Source organism: Sinohyriopsis cumingii, chromosome 9 (assembly GCF_028554795.1).
Source record: "Sinohyriopsis cumingii isolate HCF-2022 chromosome 9, ASM2855479v2, whole genome shotgun sequence".
Classification (NCBI taxonomy): Eukaryota; Metazoa; Mollusca; class Bivalvia; order Unionida; family Unionidae; genus Sinohyriopsis; species Sinohyriopsis cumingii.
In genome coordinates, this window is record NC_142969.1 from 8,723,806 (window position 1) to 8,734,777 (window position 10,972).

Consider the following 10,972-nt stretch of genomic DNA (forward strand, 5'->3'; position numbering starts at 1 on the left):
AAGGGACGTCTCAGCTCTCAAGACTGGATGAGGCTTTTACTTATTCGGTATATTTCTAGCACTTGATAAAACGGTTACGCATGCAAGTACAATGTCTACAAGTACGTCAGCATATTGCTGGCTATATGCCGCACTTATAATGGTAACTAACACAAATTTAGATCAAAATAGTTCACTCCAAACAATCTTCTGAAAGATAAAGCCTTCCAAATAAACATAAATGTGGAGTGGTTCAGAAACAAAATAAACCGTAAGGATGTTCAAATTCTGTAAAATGTTTATAAAATAAAGCATTACGAAAATAATGAGTAATATTAATTTAGAGGACGTATGACAGTTGTATGAAAACAGTCTTAATATTATTCGCTTTAATCTTAATGAACAGTAAAGTTACAGGTGCAAAGTGAATCACTATCTCATTACAACATTATAAGATATATGATCACATTTTAAATAAAATTGTGTAGGCCGTACAAGGTAGAAGTACACGAGCAACCATTCGCTGCTGTTTATGACGTCCTGCTTATTTCTCGATTTCTATGGACCCTATTTATGAAACCTTTTCAAAACTTTATAAATTATGAACCGTGATATTCAAGTTATTTGAGAAATTGTTTTCTACCTTTAAAATTATTTTCAACTTATCGAATGCCTCAGACCAGCCCCATCTCCTTACCTTGAGGCCGAATGTTTTGCTTAAATGGGCAGGGAAATCTAAATGAAAATAGCACTCGTAATAAATGTACAACTTCTGTCAACATTCAAGTTTTTATTGGTAGAAACATATAAAATAAAACTTGTAAACTAAATTTGATCCATTCATTGAACACTCACTTATGACCTGGCAATGTGTTCATTTTACTTATTTATCTTATTTTTTGAAGAACATTTATACAATAAAATTCAAAATAAATTAAAACTATATTGATGTTCCTGATAAGATGTAATAAGGGACTTGCATGAATTGTTGTAGAGCAATGTACACATACTTATTTCGTCCTTACATATTTCTTTACATATATAATGTATTCATAGAAGGCTACATCAGTGTTACATTCAGGTACATATTCGAATCTCAAGTAAACAGAATGACACCCAGAGTAGAAAATGTAATATAGTTTTATTTAATTGTTCTTAGCATTTGCGTACCATTGTAAAAGTATTTGGAAAAGAAAGTCAACTTTCGTATATATTTTGTTATCCTACTATGGAGCGTGTTATAATGAGAAACAGGAAATACAAACGAAGAAAGAATAATGAAATATTTACATAAATAGCTTATAAATACGATCATTAATTGAAATTATCGTATACACGTGTGTACCGATTCATTTCGTAAGGGAATCTTGGTGGAATATCTCTTAATGAATCATTTCTAATTGAATCTGTATGGGAGGTTTTCTTCAAATGTATGTAAAAAACCGAGACCTTACTATGATAACATAGTAATAAAAGAACAGTTCTTATTTGCAAAACATATTCACTTTTATAATTTAATGTACATTGATGGTAAGATATATTAGAAAATTGTATGACCTATTGTAGTACTAAGCTCGATATGGAACATGACAACTTATTTGGTTATCGCCTTGGTCCGACATTGTCGTCTCAACTCAAACAAACATTAATTCCATCAAGTATGTAATATAACCATCTTTCTCTGCAGGGACCTCCTTAATGTGTCCTTTTAAGTGTAAGCAGTTATTCAAAATTATATAGAAGGCAATTTGTGAGTGTTTACATGGGAAACAAATTCTTCAAATTTTCTTCATTTTTTCCTGAGGAAAGCATTGACTTGGGTAACCGTCTATTTTCCCAACAACCACAGCAAGGAATTATTTTATTCCTATGGATTACGTGTTGTAGTAGGCAATCTCATCGACGTAACGAGAAGAAATCCAGTATTCAATCAATGCTCTGTTGGTGCAGTTATTAGGATCGGAACATGTACCATATTCAAGAACCTGAAACAAGAGAAATAGTATAAAGAATACAGATGGCTTTTTGGATGTGTTTGTCAAATGATTCATGTTCAAAAGAATATATAAAAAAATTATATGGGTCTTTTTTGTTTTGTTTTTCTTGCTCGTTTTCCTTCGTTCTCTCCATTCCACTCTCTCTCTCTCTCTCTCTCTCTCTCTCTCTCTCTCTGCAACATTAAGTAAACCTATTTACGTCCATTTGCTCAAAAGATAGTGAAGACACATTTTGAGCAAAACTTAAACGACAGTATATGTTTGTCTACTATTATTCTTGCTGCAATTTACTAGAAGCGGTTTTAGGGTAATTCTTATCTATAAGAGGGTAGGTGGGAATTAAAAGGATAATAGGGGTACTGTATTATATTTGATTGTAAGGGATTTCAAATCTATGTGTATATACATTATTTTACGCTTTACCTTGTATGATCAGCAGATGAATGGGCGTTGATCAATCATAACGACGTGTCGGTTAGTAGTTGCTTACTTACTTCCCTCTATATCTCTCAATATTTGGGTTTGGTACAAAATTGTACCAAGGTATACAATGCATAAGTGGTTTATCTTATAGTCTGGTTGTTTTTAGGAGGATTTTTTATTGACTGCATTAATGATGCTTTATCCAAAATTCAAACAAAAGAAACACCTCGTGGGGATCTTACTGGATAAGCATGCCTTACAATAATGCTACTGGTTGTAGAGATTATAATAAGGGTAAGGAAATGGTACTTTTATTTAACAGTGGATGGTAGGACACTTATAAAAGAACTAGGGGTTTGTTTCACTTATTAGAAAATAATAGGAAACGTTACAAAACTGGATTAGAGATTGTAACTTTATTTTTTATGGTTTTTAGCTCTCTTTGTTGTATTCCTACATTTCCCAAATACCAAGGGTGGTCAGTTAATAAACAATTGTAGATCACTCCGATTGGTTAGTAGATGTAGCTTTAACATCTCCCTTTTGACCCTATACAGACCCAAATATGTACAACATATGGCATACTATTACATACTATTAACATTACTTCTCCCTTTTGACCCTATACAGACCCAAATATGTACAACATATGGCATATTATTAAATATTATTGGAAGCTGTAGAATGCCGTTTTAGATCAATCACTGCTAAGAAAAAATACAATGTACTCTAGAAAATATCAAAGACAGCCAGGGACATATACTATTATACTATTAAACTTATTGGCAATTGTTTAACATAGGATTTTCCATCTTGGGTATATGACGCAAAGACCTTGTTTAACATGGGCTTCTAATTGCGTCCGAAGTACCTTCCCATATTGCTAACATAATTAATATATTGTCGTTTATTTATTTATCATTTCTGCTCGATCGTCAGGACAAAGATATTGCTTTTCTTTCTCTATTTCACAAGCGAGATATAAACAAAGCAATTCAATGAGTGGTTCCGTTGAGCAAACCTTTGCAATGCAAACATCAGAACGATATACATGGTTGGAGGTGAAAGGTGGGATGTTATAGAAAACTATTTTACAAACGTCTGATTAATGTGCATGGTTTATAACTGAATATTTTAGCAGAAATCGCTCATTTTCTTTATTAAATCAAACTACTTTGGCTTTTAACCAAATCTTTGACAGGCTTCTTTCCTTTTACAAATGTACCCCACACATACAGGTTGGTCTTGGTAGTGAGATACTACTAATGTCACTGCATGGGCATCATATTTCTCCTCCCAGGTAAAGTGAGCATGACTTGATGTTTTGATCTTGACGTCGACACCTACAGCGTTCGGTAACTATAGATAGTGGAAAACGCATGATATTATGCATGAAACACGTTTTCTTACAGCTGACCTGACCTTGACATTTGTTCTGATTGTTGAAACTAATGCGTTCCACCTTTTCAAAGAAGCAAGTAATATCAAATAAATGAACAATTGTAGATGACGGTAAACTCGAGCTATTGTGCAGAACCCATTTTGCTTTTTTAGGTCAAGTGACTTTGGATTTCGAAGTTGCGATTCTCAAATTGACAGAGAATTTCTTTTCTTCGATTTTCTTCTCTTCATTTGCAAGATATCAACAAAGTTTCTGTATTATTGATGTTGCAGAATTCGAGTTATTGCACATACACGAATTTGAAAACTTACGATCCCTTTATTGCGGTCACATTCAATAAAGGGGGTGTTCGACGATATCTTCCGAAACTATTCTGCATTAGCCACTTCCCTTCCACTTAATAAATACCCCGACAGTATCTTTGCAGCTAGTACTACCAGTGTTAAAGGGGTAGTTCCTACTAAGTTCTATTCAGTAATTCGTCAGTTTTTGTGATTAGAAATGCATGGCACCAATAAAATGGTTTTATGAAAAATGAAAGTCAACTCCGCTTATAATTATATCCCTCAAGACAATTTATAAATTATAATAACATCGCTCACGAGAAAATGAGGACTTTACACAAAGCAAAGTGTCCTGTATCTATATAGCGACATGTCAATAATAATAATAATGATAATAATGAGGACTTTACACAAAGCTAGGTGTCCTATATCTATATAGCGACATGTCAATAATAATAATAAAAATGAGGACTTTACACAAAGCCAAGTGTACTGTATCTATATAGCGACATGTCAATAATAATAATAATAATAATAATATAATAATAATAATAATAATGAGGACTTTACACAAAGCAAAGTGTCCTGTATCTATATAGCGACATGTCAATAATAATAATAAAAATGAGGACTTTACACAAAGCCAAGTGTACTGTATGTATATAGCAACATGTCAATAATAATAATAATAATAATAATAAAGAGGACTTTACACAAAGCAAAGTGTCCTGTATATAGCGACATGCGACATAACTGCAATCTGTCTTTGTGTATTCGGGATCTTTAAAACCTGAGATGGTCATATTTTGATAACCATTTATTTCTTACGTTACCGCTTTTAATACGAACCTATAATAGTGGGAGAAATCTGTCAATTTAAACAAAAGTTACTGCATATAAGTTCATGACTATTGGCGGTAAAGATCCGTTACACCTTTCAGACCCATCATGATATGAAAGGTCGTAAGTTTATATCATATCGGTAATCACGACCGTCTCAGAGAAAACCAACAGACGACTATAATGGGATTGTATGATAGCGCAATCACGTCCGTTTATGTGATTGCAACAGGTGTAAATTGCCCTTCGCGTATAAAACGGAGACCTTGGATCAGACGAGGCAAACCAAAGTTGTACGAAATTGCTGAAAAATGAACCTCACCATTGTGATTCTGGTCCTCTCCTTTGTTGGTAAGTAATTTCGTCTTAATTCTTAGTGTGATGATAATTGCTATAATTATGTTGGCTTTTAATGTCGTCATTTGTTTTAATATGTTATGCTAACCATTACAACCTATCCACATAGATTTGACACGAAGGACTAGCTATTCCAGTGCAACACTACAAACATCATTAAAGAGCTGATTAATATTTTACATCAATGATAATTAATGACACAATATGTCAATATTGGTATTATCGCCACAGTCTTCCAACATAATCTTCATTTCTGTTCATGGTTGATATATCTTACTAGATTAATTTTAATTACGTAAAGCATAAGCTAAGCAAAATAGGGTGGTATGTTGCATGTGATGTTTACGTATTAGTACCTGTTGAATGTTGCTCTTCTGATCGGTAAAGCGTGCACTAAACCTTTTTTAAAACCAAACCTTTCCAGCCTAAATTATTAACGCTTGATAATATTTCCCAAAACATGTTTCGAAAAATTCACATTCATCATTATTATTATTATTATTATTATTATACCAGCTGCGACCTTTGCGCAATTCGCGTGCGTGACGGACGCAGACTGCACACATCACTGCCAGCCACATGCAGGTCAAGAATGTAGGGATGGTGTCTGCCACTGCGTCCATCATGCTCCTGAAGGTCCCGTTCACCCTGGTATGTGTGTGTGTGTGTGTCTCTCTCTCTCCCTCCCTCTCTCTCTCTCTCGTAAGGTTTATAATTAATATCATCAAGGATGATACATTTATGGGAAATTCATAATACCATGATATACTTTAAGGTATGTTAACACAATTTAATCGATGACTAATTTCATGTACATACAGACATGATCATAACATAGACAGGACAATATCGGTCACATCTACTAATTATGTTCATACTGTTAATTTCTGTGCCTATATGTAGTTTTCCTGATATATTTTATTACAGATGATAATGGAATTGGTATTGGCTCGTGTTAGTCAATGTTCCATCAGCCTTCCATTCCCACAGGCATTAATATCAACCTGTTGGGTTTCCATGTTTCATTGGAAAAGTTCCCTAATGTTTATACAAATAGACATTTTTATACTAAAAAGAAATGTTAGCTCAGTAAGCGACGATTGAATCTAAATGCCCCTACCCTAGATGAATTGCACACATCCGGGGAACTGAGTTGAAACGGATTCGATGAACATATTATTTTATGCAAGCTAGACAAAAATATACCCAACAGAAAAGAGGGATTTGTAGCAACTGAAAAATAGTGCGTTAAGAGAATGAAGTAAATAGATACGGAACTTAATCAGTATATTGATAATTTGAATAACATAGAGGGAAAACTCAAGATGAACAAATGTTTCATATTAAGCTTCATAGATGCATTCATTATTTCAAACATGGATATGGAATAATTGGATATGTAAATTATTCTGGTTATATTTAAAAGGTAAAGGATGCGATACGAAAAACATTACCTTCATTATTATAGGAAGAAAGCAATGGTTGAGGCATTTCTGTCTTACAAATTCATTACTATACACGTTCATTTTGGTATAGGTTACATACAGTACAATTGCGTTAAAGTATAATTTTGATGCCAAAAAAAAACAGACGTGGCATAATAAGCCTGCATATCTCTCTCTCTCTCTCTCTCTCTCTCTCTCTCTTACACACACACACAAAGACACAACTATCACATCGTGATTAGGGCATACTCTTCTTGAAAGTGAATGTAATTTTGAGGTAATTCCTAAGAAATTGAAAATTCTATGTCGCTTTGAAATTTAAAATATCGATATCGAAACCCTGTACTTGATCCGGCTAACTGACTCAACCATTCTTGCAATACATAATCTTTACTCGTTGCCAACATAAGGATAAATAAAGTCCGATATCCTGCAAGTACCAAACATATCAAAGACTTTACCTCAAAAGCAAACATGTACCATTGACGCACAATTTGATCTCTTGGCATTATTTAACTGTTTTTTAACATAGCTATATTGAGCAGGTTATTATTCTATGAAATACTTTTCACACGTGCTGTATATTTCAAAATTAAGGAACATCGTCCACATTTTACTCTAAGCAGAAAAGAGTAGGAATTTAGGGGACAATTCATCCCCAGGTTTCGTCAGGAATATAAGCCGGGTTCAATGACAGCAATCATGTAAAACAGGCGCAATAAACATTACCCACGTCTCGTATTTTATTAATTAAGATATAGCTTTGTGTTCATACAATGTTTGACATTCTCTTGATTTGGCTTATACGTGTTAAGTAAAAAGCAATCCATATATTTTTAAAAATTAGTTTCAATATTTTGGCCTCATTTTAATGAGTATCGCAAGTGAGTCCTTGGGTATGGTCCTTGCATTTATGACCTCTGCAACAGCAAGATCCTACAATCAGACCGTTGTCATGTTAGCTAGAATAAACTGTTAATTTATTATTGATTGTTGAAAGTGACATAGAAACTATAAGTATAGAAATCAAATATAACAATTGCTATCTCTTACTTTTTTCACTAGTAGAAATGAAATAGATAATACTGCCATATGTTTTTGTCATCACGTAAATCATATGTATATTTCGCTGACTTTTTTCCTGACGATTTCCTAACCAATGAAGAATGTTACTTTCATGCAATTCCAGCATCTGTAATCTGTAACTATACATATGCTGACTATTGATACGTTGTATAAAAGATAGGTCTGACTCTGAATGAACAGTTTTATCAAGGTTAGTCAACATATATATTCTATGCTCATTTTTTCCCCGTTCACTTTACATTCTCAGAATCGTTCAGTATTACTGAACCCGCAAGAAAATACACATATAGCATTCACGTGCATAAAGGAACTACTTTCTATTGTAAACAAACAATGGACGCAGACGACAGCACTTTTGATTGTAAACAAATATGTACTGTAATTTCGATGATAAGTGCAATTACATCCTCCTTACTGCACTCAAAATGAAATAAGCATTAAATTCCATAGCGTCGTTTTCATAATTACAATTGAAATACTTCATATTTTCCCACGTTATTATTTCAAACATTCAATGACTGAAACAGAAACACATTTGCAGATGTCAACAAGCTTCTCCCTAGCTTCTTCAATCCCATGTATTTCATGTAGAATTATCATATCCAAATCCAGTCTATAATCGTAGAATCGAAACAAATACCAAACTCTAGTCATTCTAGATCAAATGTAAAAGGTGTTGCAATAAGCATTCATTTGACTCCAAATTTCAATTTTAACTAGACACGCCATTTTCTTTCGAATGTTAAGTCGAGCGCGGGACTAAGTTCAAATTTGTCTGGGCGGAGTTAAATGCATAGTAATAATGTTGTTGTTGTGTAATGGCAAATATGCGCTTGTGTATTGAGTTTGCAATACGGCATGCATTTATTTCTTGTAGTGTATTTTGTTTATATAATTAAGCCTTAGGTAGAATAAAAAAATGAGCATATGCTAAAAAGGTTACTGCATTTGTGTGGTTAAATAAGAACTCCTTTTGTCGGATGCATATACTTCACTCCCAAGGTCGTACAGTATTTCATTCAAAAAAACTCGTTCATATTTTCTAATTCAAATGCAGCAACCTATAAATACAAATAGCATATATCTGCCTTCTGCATCTACAGGTCTTGTATCACACCTTGTCAATGTGTAATTGTACTTGTTATGAAAGTACAACCATATCATAAGTGAATAATTGCTATCCTAAACGCATTTGCATTTTCTGACTGTGCAATCTCAGAATAGAATTAATTGATAGAGATTTACTTTTCTCCTTTGCGTTTTTAAAATAAAATCGATCAGTGGCGGTGAATGAATGGGTTTTATTTGGGCATAGAAGAATGATTTTAACTAAGTAGTTATGTACGTGAATTATTATGCACGTCTGTCGGATTGCAAATCGTATTTGATATTGTATTGCTTTCAGTAGATTAACTAGCTCAAATGCTTAAATGTTTCTAAATACGGGAATGCACACCAGTTATAAATATATTGCTTTTTTATTTTTATATAGTCATGCACTCCCAACGGAGAGTCTGATTCTTTGTCCTTTGCACCACTTTAAATCGTTATTGGTTATCTAACGTCAGATTTTAAAGAGAATTCAATATATTTGTGATATGCTGGTGTATAAAAGAACAAATAGTAAAACCCCAATACGATCTTATATCAAGACTGTTAATTATCGGTTTAGGTCGTCGTCAACCACCATGTGCTCAACATGACGAATGCACATGCGCAGACGGAACAGTAGGACATTGTGACCACGCTGGTGTCTGCCATTGCCACCATTAAAACAACGAGCTATGTCAGACCAATTAGAAGTTAAGGTAAGTAAATGCAAATCCATAAAATAAAACATTTTTTTTTAAAATCTTTAAACGAATGCTTGAACACACCATCATGTGACATCAACCTTACCTTTCCCAAGCATATCAAGCTAAGATAAGTAAATAAAAATCTACTAACTACAACATATATTAAGAGTAAATTTTACGCAAAGACCAGCCTTAAAAATAAAACCATATACAACAAAGTTTAAAGCATTCTTTGAAATCACAACATGGTGATCTCAAACTTACTCTTACGACACACAAGAAGAGACATATGTCCTATGAGACAAACTCACATCCATTAACTAGGTAGTTATTTTTTTCAAAAGGGAATTTCTTTATTTGTTCATATTCTAAGTATAATTTTCATAGTTTCATCAGTAATGTAATTGATTATGCTTTCAATCATCCGTCTCTAACTTTACGTTTCCAATAGATATACTTAGTTTGTAAGACAGCTATCAACATACATGCATCTCAATATATTCCTACATGCATACATGCATATTTTAAAAGAAAAGTATATATACTAAGGGATGTAAATTATATAGATTTAACGACTAACAAAGTTAAATACATCTACATTTGACTCTACCTGTAGTTAATCGACCTTTGCTGCTAAATTCTTCGACTTTTCTTTCCAGGTGGATGTGCAGCAACAACGTGATAGATATTTTTTTTACATACAATGAAAACAAATAAATACGATCGGAAGAAAAAATAAGAACTTGTCTATTTATCTATCACCCATTTTCGTCCACACACATTCGATTGATTTTTCGAAAAATCTATTCGCTGAGTTTCAAATCCTTTCTCATATTCATCATGTGAAGAAAATAACATGAAATGTAGCAAACTAAAAAGGAGCAAATGTGCTACTCATAATCTTTGGGAAAAGCGATTAGGAAATTTGTTAATTGCTAAAACTTCTTTCGGTATTTTGTTATCATACACGGCAAGACAAAGATACGTTTTCCTTTCATAAATCGCGAAATGAGCAAAAGCCGAGTAGGACTCCGCGTTGAACACATTACTGCACTGCACCAACAGCGCAAACTCAAGAATCAAAGAACCAGAACTATTCAAATGGTTGGAGATAGCAGTTTGAAATGTGTGATGTTACACAAAAGGGATGGTATCGGTGCAAACTGCCTACATAAACCAGCATTTCCCCGGCAGGATACATAGACAGACTATCTAAATGGTATTAAATTTTCGTCGATATTTTGTGATCATGAACTTTGATTAATGTGTGCAAGCCATTGTTTTACTTATAGACCCGCCATGGCAGATATCTAACCTTTAGATCCAAGAATCCACAAGTTTCTTTATACCCTAACTCTAAGCC

General features: G+C 33.4%; 1 long non-coding RNA gene across 1 annotated transcript; it reads left to right on the forward strand.

The window, feature by feature from the left end:
- The first annotated feature begins 5,130 nt into the window (after nt 1-5,130).
- Nucleotides 5,131-10,351, forward strand: LOC149791245 (uncharacterized). Its single transcript, XR_016423164.1, has 4 exons — nt 5,131-5,276; nt 5,799-5,933; nt 9,486-9,621; nt 10,269-10,351. It is a non-coding gene; the product is annotated as an uncharacterized LOC149791245 (long non-coding RNA).
- Nucleotides 10,352-10,972: the final 621 nt, after the last annotated feature.